We start from the raw sequence: 15,212 nt of genomic DNA, 5'->3' as shown, positions 1-15,212 counted from the left end.
CATTAAAAAAAATTGGGATCAATTTTAATGTGATTTGAAATTAGCTTTTTCAATTTTCCTTTTTACATTTCTTATTGAGATCTTTATACTCCTGGAATGGTATTTCTTGTTTTTATCTTTTTATACTTTGTACTGCCCTTTTAAACCACAATGGTTTCTTTTGGTTCCTGGACTTTTTATTACCAGAGGGTATAAGCTTTCTACAAGATTCTAGTAATATGCTTTTAAATTCACCCCATTTATGTTCACTATTCCCAGTTACCGGGACACAATCCCAGTCTACAAGACAAAGCTCTTCCCTCGATTGAGTGAATTTTAGCTTTTCCGAAATTTCCAGGTCTTTGTGTGTGTAATTCTTTGTTGAATATTACACTGGAACGCACCATATTTTGGTTGCTTCTGCCCATGGGATTACGAACCTGTGGGTCTGATATTGGGTCTGGTCTTTTAGCTTGTCTTTTTACTTTTACTGTAAAAAGCATTGTTTATCCTAAAGTGGCCACATGGTGGTAGTCTTTCTCCATACAAGGACAATCACATCCTACATTGAGCCATGCATTCATCATAGTGTTCTGCAGTGCACCACCGGCTGGGTGGTAAGTGGATAAAAAATGGCCAGATCCTCTCCTATTTATATAGGGAGATCTTATAACCCCGACATGGCCATTGAAACAGGTACATGAATGTCATGGTGAATTCAGAGGTCCTAAGAGTGACTCGAGGTTACGTAATATGTAAGTATGCTTTTTTGCATAAGTGGAAAAGGCATGAATGTGAAGGCACGTGATATTTAGGGATGGTATATTGCACTTCGGCGTACATTGGTAATGTTATACTGCCCCTAGGTGGATAATAGGCGTATAGGCCTAGCGCTGTCAGCCAGCAAGGTTACCTGCGTAAAAGTGAGCTGCTGGTTGATATGGGAATGTGTTCACCGTGCCTGTTGCATTGCTAGATTATTTCCTTTAGTTCTGGTACAATATCTGTATTAGCTTTAATCCTCACATTTTCATACGGCTGCAATAATTTTTCTTTATAGTTCAGCAAATTAAAGAATAGAGAAATGTGTATAGAAGTAGACCTACTGATGTAATAAATAGCTTGCATGTCTGTTCTATTATGCTGCAAATCGGGGTTGGGTGATGAAGATGCTGATGGCTGGGTATCATGCTAAGTAATAGTATCGATAGGTATCTTTTAAGAGTTAAGTGTCCGTAGGGATATTGCAGAGGTTCCTCTAATTGGTCTACTATGTTAAATAGGTTGTGCCATTTATCACTGGTATATGATCTCTGGAGGTCTGACCACTAGGACCTCGGCAATTCTGAGAACAGGATGATAAATAATAACAATATTTTATTTCTATGGCGTCAACATATTCAGCAGCACTTTCCAATTAAGAGGAGACACGTACATACTATAAAAACATTACAAGGTAACACATAGTTCAACAGTTACAGGAGGAGTGAGGGTCCTGCTCACAAGCTACAATAGGTAGAATGTGCTTGTTATGTGGGGTTCAGCCATCATTATAATAAATAAAGGGTTTTCATCTAAAGCTGCATGATCCGGTCACCAGCCAGTGTCTAAGTGCAGATACCAAGTGCTCTCGGGGCATGGAGGATGTGGAGACAGAGGAATAGGAAGAAACAGATTATGATAAACATTTAAAAAGAGGGAACAGGGAAGAGTTAGGTTAGTGAATTGAGGTGATGGGCCTGCTAAAAGGGTTGTGTTTTTAAAGCACACTTAAAAACATGGAGGCTGGATATTATTCGGATCGCTTGGGGTAGTACATTCCAGAAAACTGACGTAGCTTGAGAGAAGTCTTGGAGACGGAGATGAAAGGTTTGGATTATGGAGGCTGTTCGTCTTAGATCAGTTGCAGAATAGAAAGCATGGATAGTGTGATAGAGGTGAGGGAGGAGAAGTAGGGTGGTGCAGAACTGTGGAAAGCTTTGTAGGTGATAGAGGTAAGTTTGTATTGTACTGTGAGCAAATGGGCAACCAGTGTAATGACTGGCAAAGGGTAGAGACATCGGTGTAGCGGCTGGACAGAAATACGACCCTGGCTACCGCATTCAGGACAGATTGGAGTAGAGAAAGTATGGTTAGAGGGAGACAGATTAGTAAAGATCACCCCCAAAGAGGAAGCCCACTCGAAACGTACATTGGGGTATTAGGACTCATGCCAAGACACACTAATTTAATGGATAATGAACATACTATTTACTATTCATGCATATGGCTGTTTATCTTTAACCCTGTCTGATCCTCACTCGGTGACCTCACACAGTGCAGCTCAGTCTGTGCTGTTATAGCTTGATTGACTGACATATTGTTATTATCAGGTTTGGTCACTCTCTATATGTAGGGGCCATCCCGTGAGTCTAAATATTTAACATACTACTTTTGACCATGGTTTTTATATTTTTGCCGCCCGGGCTGTTGTCTTATAATTATTTATACTTTGTAGTCCTTGATATGATCCTATATTTTGGTATCCTCCACATCTACCTGTCACTAACATATCTACTATTTTTTATTGACCATTTTGATTTTTGCTATGCATTAATAAACTCTGCAAAATATGGATGAGCACCGGGGATCTTCTGACACCCACTGCAACAAGCTGTAATTTAATAGGTGATTAGGGCTTTTGGAATGAGGATCATTTAATCCCCTTTAATCTTTCATGTGTTCATACTCTGAGATACCCTTTTCAATAGTGACCGCAGCACATAAATGATTTTACAGAGGGAGGTGGCTCCCATTCTAAGCCTATCCTTGAAATAAAGAAATCAAATGATTAGATGGTTACGTATTACAGTAGGATTATATGAACTAAACTAAATCTAAATTAAGTGTAAAGAAAAAAAAGAATCCAAATAATTGGCAGTCACTTCTATCCCTACCCCTACCACCATCCATATAAAATTAAATTATTTATTCTATTTTATAAATGCTTAAAGGGATTATCCACTAAACATTGCTCATGCAGCAATAATCTGGTCTGGAAGGTAACTTTATTTAATTTATTTTTTTATCTCTTTGGATCCATTAATGAACAATTTGTACAATAGTGGACAACCCTTAAAAATACAAGTAAAACAATGCCAAAATTACTTGTTCTGCTTCATCCAGCCTTACAATATAATAAAAAGTAGTCAAAAATATATTTGTACCTCATAGTTATGCCAATGAAAACTACACTTTTTCCCTCAAAAAACAATTCTCCATAAGCCCTGTTGAGTGTTGACCAAAAATACTGCAATAAAGCAAAGTAAATTTTAGCTAATTTAAAGCTTAGATTATATAAAATGAGTAAAACTACAGTCATATGTTAAAGTTTGGGCACTCCTATTAATATTAACCTTTTATCTTTATAACAATTTTGGTTTTTGCAACAGCTATTTCAGTTTCATATATCTAATAACTGATGGACTCAGTTATATTTCTGGATTCAAATGAGGTTTATTGTACTAACAGAAAATGTGCAATCTGCATTTAAACAAAATTTGACCGGTGCAAAAGTATGGGCACCCTTATCATTTTCTTGATTTGAACACTCCTAACTAGAGTTGAGCGACTTTTGGTTTTTTAGGGTCGCGTTTCGTTTCGTGAAACCCGACTTTTCCAAAAGTCGGGTCGAGCAAGATCGTCCGATTATAGGGAAAAGTCGGGGTCGTCCCGAAACACGAAACCCAATGTAAGTCAATGGGGAATAAAAGTCGGCAGTGAGAGGAGGACAGGAAACACACCTACAGTGCCCATTTGAATGCCAAAAGCATCAATTCTTCTTACTTAAGCTTGTCAACCTTAATTAACTTCATAATACAAGTTACGCACTGAAAAATGGGGGTTATTTGGCTAAAGTTGTGGGGGGGGGGAGGGCTGGCTGCAGGTTCTCATGTGCCCTGGGCGAAAGAGCGCCCCTTTAACACATACCACAACTCATCATGCTCCGATACGGCAGAGAAATAGCGGTATAGTACAATGAAAAATACCTCACTTTTTACATCTCATGACGAGGCCCATCTATTTCTCCATACAGAATCATTGGTCCCATATAATGTTTGAAACAGTATATGATGAGCTCCACATAATGCTACAGTATATGTTGGCCCCCATGGATGAAGCTCCACTGTCTTATGGGCCCAAATAATGCTCCAAACATAATGGGCCCCATTTCTAATGCTCTAGTGTATAATGGGCCCTGTAAATGCTGCTCCAGTGTCTGATGTCCACCTTTGGAATGTTCCAGTGTATGGTGGGCCCCATCTATCATTCTCCAGAGTATAGTGCTCCCCAAAAATTGCTGTCCCAACATTGAAAACAATCAAATAAGTCTCCTCGCTAGGGAATCCCTGTACTTGTCTGGACAGGTGATATAGCTTGCTTAACAGCTCGCCAGCCATTCTCACGCCCAGTATGGATTGCACGTGATTGCACAAAGGTTAGAAAGGGTACCGTATCCCTGGATAACATGTATGGATAGCGTACACATTCAAAATATATGTCTCAGGAGGCAGGCTCAGACGGTGTCAGGCACAGTATGGATTGCACGTGATTGCACAAAGGTTAGAAAGGGTACCGTATCCCTGGATAACATGTATGGATAGCGTACACATTCAAAATATATGTCTCAGGAGGCAGGCTCAGACGCTGTCAGGCCCAGTATGGATTGCACAAAGGTTAGAAAGGGTACCGTATCCCTGGATAACATGTATGGATAGCGTACACATTCAAAATATATGTCTCAGGAGGCAGGCTCAGACGGTGTCAGGCACAGTATGGATTGCACGTGATTGCACAAAGGTTAGAAAGGGTACCGTATCCCTGGATAACATGTATGGATAGCGTACACATTCAAAATATATGTCTCAGGAGGCAGGCTCAGACGCTGTCAGGCCCAGTATGGATTGCACAAAGGTTAGAAAGGGTACCGTATCCCTGGATAACATGTATGGATAGCGTACACATTCAAAATATATGTCTCAGGAGGCAGGCTCAGACGGTGTCAGGCCCAGTATGGATTGCACAAAGGTTAGAAAGGGTACCGTATCCCTGGATAACATGTATGGATAGCGTACACATTCAAAATATATGTCTCAGGAGGCAGGCTCAGACGGTGTTAGGCCCAGTATGGATTGCACGTGATTGCACAAAGGTTAGAAAGGGTACCGTATCCCTGGATAACATGTATGGATAGCGTACACATTCAAAATATATGTCTCAGGAGGCAGGCTCAGACGGTGTCAGGCACAGTATGGATTGCACAAAGGTTAGAAAGGGTACCGTATCCCTGGATAACATGTATGGATAGCGTACACATTCAAAATATATGTCTCAGGAGGCAGGCTCAGACGCTGTCAGGCCCAGTATGGATTGCAAAAAGGTTAGAAAGGGTACCGTATCCCTGGATAACATGTATGGATAGCGTACACATTCAAAATATATGTCTCAGGAGGCAGGCTCAGACGGTGTCAGGCACAGTATGGATTGCACATGATTGCACAAAGGTTAGAAAGGGTACCGTATCCCCGGATAACATGTATGGATAGCGTACACATTCAAAATATATGTCTCAGGAGGCAGGCTCAGACGGTGTTAGGCCCAGTATGGATTGCACAAAGGTTAGAAAGGGTACCGTATCCCTGGATAACATGTATGGATAGCGTACACATTCAAAATATATGTCTCAGGAGGCAGGCTCAGACGGTGTTAGGCCCAGTATGGATTGCACGTGATTGCACAAAGGTTAGAAAGGGTACTGTATCCCCGGATAACATGTATGGATAGCGTACACATTCAAAATATATGTCTCAGGAGGCAGGCTCAGACGGTGTCAGGCACAGTATGGATTTGACGGCCCAGATTACACAGCGGAGGAGCAGAGAGAGGTAAAGATTGCAAATGCTGGGGCCCTGCCCAAGCAAGGGGGGCCCACTCGTGGGCGTCGGTACTGGCACTGGGCCCCTCATAGTACAGCGGTGTGTCTGACGGCGGGTGTGCACCACCACCGTCAGAGACACTTGATTGCACTATGAGGGACCCTGTGCCAGTGCCAGCGCCCAAGAGTCGGCCTACCCACCTGTCCAGGGCAACGGCACTCGCACGGTGTCGTGCGGTAGGTGGTGACCCCGGCCATGGGGGGGGAGGCAGCACAGTTAGGGAGTTTTAGAAAGTGGCATATGTTGATGTTGGACATTCAGCTGATGCAAAAGGCGAAATAGGTGAAGTACCAGGAAGAGGTGGACCAAAGCAAGCCATTTTTCTGTCACCCTATGTGTCATCAGGGGAAGGTGGGACAAAATCCTTGGAAACCCATGCGTGGTTCATTTTAATGAAGGTTAGATCATCCACATTTTGGGTTGACAGACGGGTCCTTTTTTCTGTCAGGATTGATCCAGCTGCACTGAAGACTCTTTCCGATAGCACACTTGCAGCTAGGCAAGCGAGCTCCTGTAAGGCATATTGGGCCAATTCAGGCCAGGTGTCCAGTTTAGCGGCCCAATAGTCAAAGGGGAATGACCTGTGTGGGAGAACATCGAAATGGGAGGAAAAGTAGTTTGTAACCATAGTTGACAACTGCTGTCTCCTGTCACTTTCCATCGATGCAGTATTACCAGTTGTGTGAGCGGTATTTGAAAAATCAGTCCACAACATTGTCATGAAACCCCTGTCTCCAACGCCACTTCTGCTGTGTGCACCACGAACACCTCTGCCAAGCTGCCCCCGGCCCGTACGGCTCGTGTGAGAACCATCACCGCTGCTGTGTGCTGGGAATGCCTCAAGCAACCGATTTACCAGAGTTGCTTGTTTATTAGCCAATATTAGGTCAAGGTTCTCCTGTGGCATGATGTTTTGTAATTTGCCTTTATAGCGTGGATCCAGGATGCTGGCCAACCAGTAGTCGTCATTGTTCATCATTTTGGCAATGCGGGGGTCCCTTTTTAGGATCCGCAAGGCATAATCTGACATGTGGGCCAATGTTCCCGGTGTCAATGATGCACTGCGAGTGCTGGGTGGAGGAGCACTTTCTGGCAAATCCACATCCCTCCAGTCACGCACAAACCCTGTACCAGACCTTGCCACGCCAACATTTTCACTTGCCCCACGAGATGCATCCTCCTCCCCTAAGTAATCATCCCCATCATCCTCCTCCTCCTCCTCTTCTTCCTCCACCTCGTCCAGGAGAGGTCCCTGAGCAGACAATGGCTGAATGTCATCAAGGATTCCCTCCTCCTCTTCCTCCTCATCAACATTGGCTGCAGACGCCTGCTCCTTAAGGTGCGTCAAAGTTTGCATGAGCAGACGCATAAGTGGGATGCTCATGCTTAGGATGGCGTCGTCTGCGCTTACCAGCCGTGTGCATTCCTCAAAACACTGAAGGACTTTACAAAGGTCTTTCAGCTTCGACCACTGCACGCTTGTCAACTCCATGTCTGCTCTCAAAGTGCCTGGCCGTGTATCCTCCCACAAATGCATTATGGCCTGCCTCTGCTCGCACAGCCGCTCCACCATGTGCAGGGTGGAGTTCCACCTTGTTGCAATGTCGATAATGAGGCGGTGGTTGGGAAGGTGGAGCAATCGCTGCAGCTTCTGCATACGAACGGAGTGTACAGGCGACCGGCGGATGTGCGCGCACAGTCTTCGCACCTTCTGGAGCAGGGCTGTTAACTCCGGATAATTTTTGAGGAAGCACTGCACCACCAGGTTCAAGGTGTGAGCCAAGCAAGGTATGTGGCTGAGTAGTTTTGAAAGGGCTATGGCTGCCACAAAATTACGGCCGTTATCACTAACTACCTTGCCTGCCTCAAGATGTACACTGCCCAGCCATGACTCAGTTTGTCGCTTCAAGTACTCGGCCAGCACCTCGGCGGTGTGTCTGTCGCCCAAACACATCATCTGCAACACAGCCTGCTGACGCTTTCCACTAGCTGCTCGATAGGGGGACACATCGTGTGCAACAGTGGCAGCTGCAGATGGAGTGCTCGTACGACTGCGCTCTGTGGACGAGCTTTCGCTTCTGGAGGAGGAGGAGGGTCGAACGCCTACAGCCAACTGTTTCCTTTACCGTGGGCAAGGCAGCACTGTCCCACCACCGCTGTCCCCTGTGGACCCTGCATCCACCACATTAACCCAGTGCGCAGTGATGGACACGTAACGGCCCTGGCCATGCCGACTGGACCATGCATCAGTTGTGAGGTGCTCCTTTCCGCTCACTGACTGCTTGAGTGCATGGACAATGCGGTCTTTCACATGATGGTGGAGGGCTGGGATGGCTTTGCGAGAGAAGAAGTGGCGACTGGGTAGGTCATAGCGTGGTACTGCATAGGCCATGAGTTCGCGGAAAGCTGTGCTTTCCACCAACCGAAAGGGCATCATCTCAAACGAGATTAGTTTGGCAATGTGGGCGTTCAAACCCAGTGTACGCGGATGAGAGACTGAGTACTTTCTTGACCTACTCATAGTGTCTGGGAGGGTGAGCTGGACTTGAGAGCTGCATATGGTGGAAGTAGCGGTGGACAGGGCGGACTGAGAGAGGGTTGATGATGGTGATGGAGTTGGTGTTCTTTCTGATGGCCTAGAATCAGTCTTTCGTTGATATAACAGTGGGATTCCCTGACTGCTGTGGCCTTGCAACGACACCTCAACATTTGCTGCTGTGCTAACCGGTGGGCTTACAGTGGGGGAAACAGTGTAGCGTTGCTGACTACCTTCGTTGTGATCAGTTGCACATGTGGCACTTGAGGTTTGGTGTTGTGTCCACGCTTGCAAGTGCATGCTGGTTAAATGTCTAAGCATGCAACTGGTATTCAAATTTTTCAGATTTTTCCCTCGGCTAAAGGTCTTTGCGCACTTCTTACAGATAACCTTGGCCTGATCATGAGGATTTTGTTCAAAAAAGTGCCACACTGCACTCTTCCTACTTTGGCAGACATTTTGCGGCCTAGCACGCTGTGATCTTTTGACCCTCTGGACAAGCTGTCCAGCAACTCTTTTGATGTTTGGAACCTGTCTTTGGAGTGCTCCGGGCCTGCCAGATAACAGCTGTTGCGATGTCGATGTCTGCTGTGGATGCTCCTCATCTGAGCTATTGGAAGCAGCACCCTCTTCCCCCATTGGATGCCAATCTGGGTCAACAACTGGGTCATCCATCACCTCCTCTTCTATGTCATGTGCACCTTTCTCTGTGTCACCGTGTATGGTGGTATAGTGTGCGGGAAGGGGCACCTGAGTCTCATCAGGGTCAAAATCTGGCTCTGTACACTGCGAGGACAATGTAGTGCTCTGAGTGAATGTACCAGCAGAATCATCCATCAGCGGCTGTGCATCAGTGCACTCCATGTCAGATTCATCTTGGCCTGGGTAATTCACCATTTCACTTGATAATCCAGGCATGGTATGTGAAAACAGCTCCATGGAGTAATCAGTAGTATGGCCTGCGTCATCCTTCAATCTTGGTTGGGGTGAAGGACACAAGGAAAGGTGTGGTTCCTGAACATGAGCCTCCAATGACGACTCAGTGCTTTTACTTTTTACAACTGAAGAAGAGGAGGCGATAGAGCTGGAGGCTGAGTCAGCAATGTAAGACAAAACTTTTTCCTGATGCTCTGCCTTTAAAAGCGGTTTGCCAACTCCTAGAAAACTAAGCGTTCGAGGCCTTATGTAGCCAGACGATGACGCAGGGTCAGCACCTCCTGCATTCGGTCCTATTTTGCTCTTGCCACTACCATCAGATCCACCACCAACACCATCATTACCAGCTGCCAACCCCCGCCCAATTCCACGGCCTCTTCCACCAGCCTTCCTCATTTTTGGTAGAAATGTAGACAAAATCCAACAAACTATATAGTAATGTAAAACAAGGTACAAGGTGTCTATAGGACAGGGGAGATTTAGAATTTCTGCACACACTTGTGGACACTGGACACTTGGATTGTGTGAGGCCCACTGATATCTGAGTGCTATGTGACACGCTCGATGGCACAGCTGCCTGTGACCAAAGTGACGAGAGGATAATGGAGATTTTGAATCTCTGCGCACACTTTTGGACACTGGACACTTGTGGATTGTGTGAGGCCCACTGATATCTGAGCGCTATGTGACACGCTCGATGGCACAGCTGCCTGTGACCAAAGTGACGAGAGGATAATGGAGATTTTGAATCTCTGCGCACACTTTTGGACACTGGACACTTGTGGATTGTGTGAGGCCCACTGATATCTGAGCGCTATGTGACAGGCTCGATGGCACAGCTGCCTGTGACCAAAGTGACGAGAGGATAATGGAGATTTTAAATCTCTGCGCACACTTTTGGACACTGGACACTTGTGGATTGTGTGAGGCCCACTGATATCTGAGCGCTATGTGACAGGCTCGATGGCACAGCTGTGACCAAAGTGACGAGAGGATAATGGAGATTTTGAATCTCTGCGCACACTTTTGGACACTGGACACTTGTGGATTGTGTGAGGCCCACTGATATCTGAGCGCTATGTGACAGGCTCGATGGCACAGCTGTGACAAAAGTGACTAGAGGATAAGGGAGATTGGATTGCTTTTAAAAAAGCAGTTTGCGGAGCAGTGGGTAAACAGCAATGCCAGCGTGTCAGGAAGCCTTAAAAGGCAGCCCAACAACCAACACCACTGATACACCACAATATAGCCTCCCCTTGCACTGCACACACAGTGACTTGTGTGTTGTGCAGGCCAAATCGCTAGCAGCAGAAGCAGTTTTTTTGTCTTCTTCCCTGCCTAACGCTCTCCCTACAGAATCAGCAGCAACCTCTCCCTATACTAAGATCGGCAGAAGTAAGATGGCGGTCGGCGTGCATGCCCTTTTATACCCCCTGTGATGCCCACCAAAGCAAGCCAATCACTTGCATGCCCTTCTGAAAGATGGTGGTGACCCGTGCCTAGGTCATCACGTTGCCCACAGTGTCCGTGGATCCTGATTGGCTGAAATAGAGCGCAAAACAAACTTTTGAAACGCGACTTTGGCGCGTAAGTCGCCGACCTCGTGGCCGACCTCATCCTAGGGTCGGGTTTCGTTTCATGAAACCCGACTTTGCCAAAAGTCGGCGACTTTTGAATTTTTTCGACCCGTTTCGCTCAACTCTACTCCTAACTACTTTTTACTGACTTCCTGAAGCACTAAATTGGTTTTGTAACCTCATTGAGCTTTGAACTTCATAGCCAGGTGTATCAAATCATGAGAAAATGTATTTAAGGTGGCCACTTGCAAGTAGTTCTCCTATTTGATTCTCCTATGAAGAGTGGCATCATGGGCTCCTCAAAACAACTCTCAAATGATCTGAAAACAAAGATTATTCAACATAGCTTTTCAGGGGAAGGATACAAAAAGTTGTCTCAGAGATTTAACCTGTCAGTTTCCACTGTGAGGAACATAGTAAGGAAATGGAAGAACACAGGTACAGTTCTTGTTAAGCCCAGAAGTGGCAGGCCAAGAAAAATATCAGAAAGGCAGAGAAGAAGAATGGTGAGTGCAGTCAAGGACAATCCACAGACCACCTCCAAAGACCGGCAGCATCATCTTGCTGCAGATGGTGTCACTGTGCATCGGTCAACAATACAGCGCACTTTGCACAAGGAGAAGCTGTATGGGAGAGTGATGTGAAAGAAGCCGTTTCTGCAAGCACGCCACAAACAGAGTCGCCTGAGGTATGCAAAAGCACATTTGGACAAGCCATTTACGTATTGGAACAAGGTCCTGTGGACTGATTAAACAAAGATTGAGTTGTTTGGTCATACAAAAAGGCGTTATGTGTTATGAATGAGTCACCGAAGGAGGAAAAAACAAAAATACAAGCTAAGTCCAGAAAACCGGAGAGGTTGGTAGCTATCGGATTGCAGACCCCTGATCCTATCCACAACAACTAACAGTAGCCATGGGGGGGTTCCTACGATGCCCTAGACCCCTCGATCACAGCCGGAGAACTAAATAGGCCTAAAGAAAGAAAGGGGAAATCTAAACTGCCCCAGAGCAGACCCCAAAGCAATAGGCAGCTCCCAACATATAATGACGAAGAAGCAAGATGAAAACACTAACACAGATAGAAAGATAGGTTGAGCAAACGATGGGGCCCAAGCTAACTAAAAAGGACAGGATAGAAAAGCTGCTGTCTGCAATCCATAAAAAACCCTACCAAAAAATGTCCCAACCGTCTGATAGGAAAAACAGGCCCTGAAGTCGCTAGGACTGCAAAATTACTATATCAGCACTCAGGTAAATTCTGAAGACAGAGTAAAGAGACAAACTGATCAGAGACAAAAATGGAACTCAGCACACCCCCGACCGGGGATGGCTGAACTCCAAAAAACAAGGTAAACAAAACAAAACTAATAAGTTTTTCCTCTGCTATTGAACTTATCTTTGGGAAGCAGGAATCAGACTGGTCTCCAAAAATCCAGCAGAGAAATCACCAGCGACTCAGAAGGGCGTCGGCTGCCTTATATCCAGTCAGAATTTCCTGTTACCCAGTCATCATCTACCAGATCAGGTGTTTGGTAATCAGCCTCACTACCTTCCTTCACCAGAAGAGGGAGTTCATCAGACATCGACGGTGAAGGGGAAAATGAACTCACAACAGTTATGCATGGAGGCTAAAAACACAGCATTCCAAGAAAAACACTTGCTACCCACAGTAAAATTTGGTGGAGGTTCCATCATGCTTTGGGGCTGTGTGGCCAATGCCGGCTCCGGGAATCTTGTTAAAGTTGAGGGTCGCATGGATTCAACTCAGTATCAGCAGATTCTTGACGATAATGGGCAAGAATCAGTGATGAAGTTGAAGTTACGCAGGGGATGGATATTTCAGCAAGACAATGATCCAAAACACCGCTCCAAATCTACTCAGGCATTCATGCAGAGGAACAATTACAATGTTCTGGAATGGCCATCCCAGTCCCCAGACCTGAATATCACTGAACATCTGTGGGATGATTTGAAGCGGGCTGTCCATGCTCGGCGACCATCAAACTTAACTGAACTGGAATTGTTTTGTAAACAGGAATGGTCACAAATACCTTCATCCAGGAACTCATTAATAGCTACAGGAAGCGACTAGAGGCTGTTATTTTTGCAAAAGGAGGATCTACTAAATATTAATGTCACTTTTATGTTGAGGTGCCCATACTTTTGCACCTGCCAAATTTTGTTTAAATGCAGATTGCACATTTTCTGTTAGTACAATAAACCTCATTTGAATCCAGAAATATAACTGAGTCCATCAGTTATTAGATATATGAACCTGAAATAGCTGTTGCAAAAACCAAAATTGTTATAAAGAAAAAAGGTTAACATTAATAGGGGTGCCCAAACTTTAACATATGACTGTATATGAACATCATAACAAATAAAGTTAGTGTCATTTATGCAATGGTGTGAATTTGCAAAAAAAAAAATCATTTTTTTTCCTTCTCTCTCCCCTTCGAAAGAGATAAAAGATATTCAACGTCAATGTACTAAAAGCACTGTTTGGTTTAGTCAATAATAGGGAAAAATACCAGGATAAAGAAGCAGTTAAATGACTTCTAGAAATTGTAAACTGGCAAGTATTTTTCCATATTAACACCTTGGTAAGATGGAAATTTCTTTTAAAGTATACAAAAAAAACTTTAAAAATGACATTTTGCAATTATTTCATTTTTGACTCCTACTTGTATTATGCCGCAGTGTGTCACGCTCAATCTTGAACATTCTCTCTGTTTGGAAACAAACAGCATGTGTGAGTGGTGAGATGTAACCTGATGAGTCACTGCCATGAGATAACTGACTCTGACTGCTGTCTCTGAATGTAGAAAATCTAATTTTTTTTGCAGAGAAACATCATTTTTGCCAATGTTAATTAAAGAAGAGACCCAGAAGGTTTATTTATTGCCCACATTTAAGTGACTACAAAGAAAAGTTAGGCTAAGTGCATAAGGCATCTGTGCGCTCAGCAGGAAGTATACACCATATTGTTCGGACTATAAGACGCACCTTTTTTCTTCAAAATTGGGGAAGAAAGCGGAGGGTGCGTCTTACAGTCCAGATGTACCTGTTAGATAAAGTGGTGATCAAAAGTCTTACACTTTTTTAAAAGTGTGATTACTTCTGTCTGGTTTTTTGTGATGCCATTTTCATGGTGATTTTAGTAAGCCGGAAGCAAATGGTCTTCGGCTGTAAGCATGTAAATTGTGTTTGACATTGTTTTATGCTTTTATGTGTTCGTTTTCAACATTTGCTGACTGCCAACGTCATGACAGACAGGGGCCTTGTCCCTGCAGAAGCTGCTAAATTGCCGTCAGGGGAGGTCTGTGACCGCTGTCTGCCACCAGAGATCAGCGCTGGGAAGGACAGGAAGGTAGTTAGCAATTACCTGCCTGTTTGTTCTTAGGCCCACAGTAAAAAAAATAATTACAGTTCTTTAAATTGTACCTGTCATTGTATTTCGTATTATAACAATTATAATAATTTTTTGTTAAATATACAATAGGCACAGCAAACTGCTTGTGATCAGTGGGGGTCTGAGACCTCCACCAATTGTTCAAAACACCGCTCTGAAGTGCGCTTCTCTTGTAAGCAGCAAACGCATAGAACAGTGTAGGGGTGAGTAATAATTCTATGGGTCCACACGCTCTGTGGATGTGCCGCAGAACTATGCTTTAAGCCAGGGTTCCCCAACTCCAGTCCTCAAGGCCCACCAACAGATCATGTTTTCAGGATTTCCCTTGTATTGTACAGGTGATGCAATTATCACCTGAGTAATACTAAGGAAATCCTGAAAACATGACCTGTTGGTGGGCCTTGAGGACTGGAGTTGGGGAACCCTGCTTTAACCGATTGGTAGGAGCTCAAGACCTAGACCCTCACTGATCACAAGCTATTTGCAATGCACTTTAAGTGGTGAAAAAATATGTATGGTCAGGCCTGGATGAAATGATTGGCTTAATGTGCTGACTGTTGAGCACGGACATCTGTAGACTGCTAAATTGTGACAATGTGCAATGCACATGCTGTCACAATTCTCATTCTTGTGCGCATGTATGTAATTTGCATAATTGTGGTCACATGCTGAGTAGAGTTGAGCGATTTTGGTCGGATCGGGTTTCATGAAACAAAATTTGAGTCAGATGAAACTGGTCCGACTAGGGCAAAAAAAAAGTCGGAGTTTCGTCTGAAACCCGACCCCAATGCAAGT

General features: G+C 44.6%; 1 protein-coding gene across 1 annotated transcript in view; it reads left to right on the top strand.

The window, feature by feature from the left end:
* The first annotated feature begins 559 nt into the window (after positions 1-559).
* Positions 560-15,212, top strand: part of LOC141082570 (germ cell-specific gene 1-like protein) — a 130,084-nt gene continuing 115,431 nt past the window's right edge. Inside the window, exon 1 of the mRNA XM_073566541.1 lies at positions 560-734. The gene's annotated coding sequence lies outside the window, so the exon portion shown is untranslated. The remainder of the gene's footprint in view (positions 735-15,212) is intronic.

This window comes from Dendrobates tinctorius, unplaced genomic scaffold (genome assembly GCF_039654945.1).
Source record: "Dendrobates tinctorius isolate UK_male_01 unplaced genomic scaffold, ASM3965494v1 ptg000018l, whole genome shotgun sequence".
NCBI classification, from domain to species: Eukaryota; Metazoa; Chordata; class Amphibia; order Anura; family Dendrobatidae; genus Dendrobates; species Dendrobates tinctorius.
The sequence above is the reverse complement of the archived record's forward strand: the minus strand, read 5'-3'. Positions and strand labels throughout refer to the sequence as shown.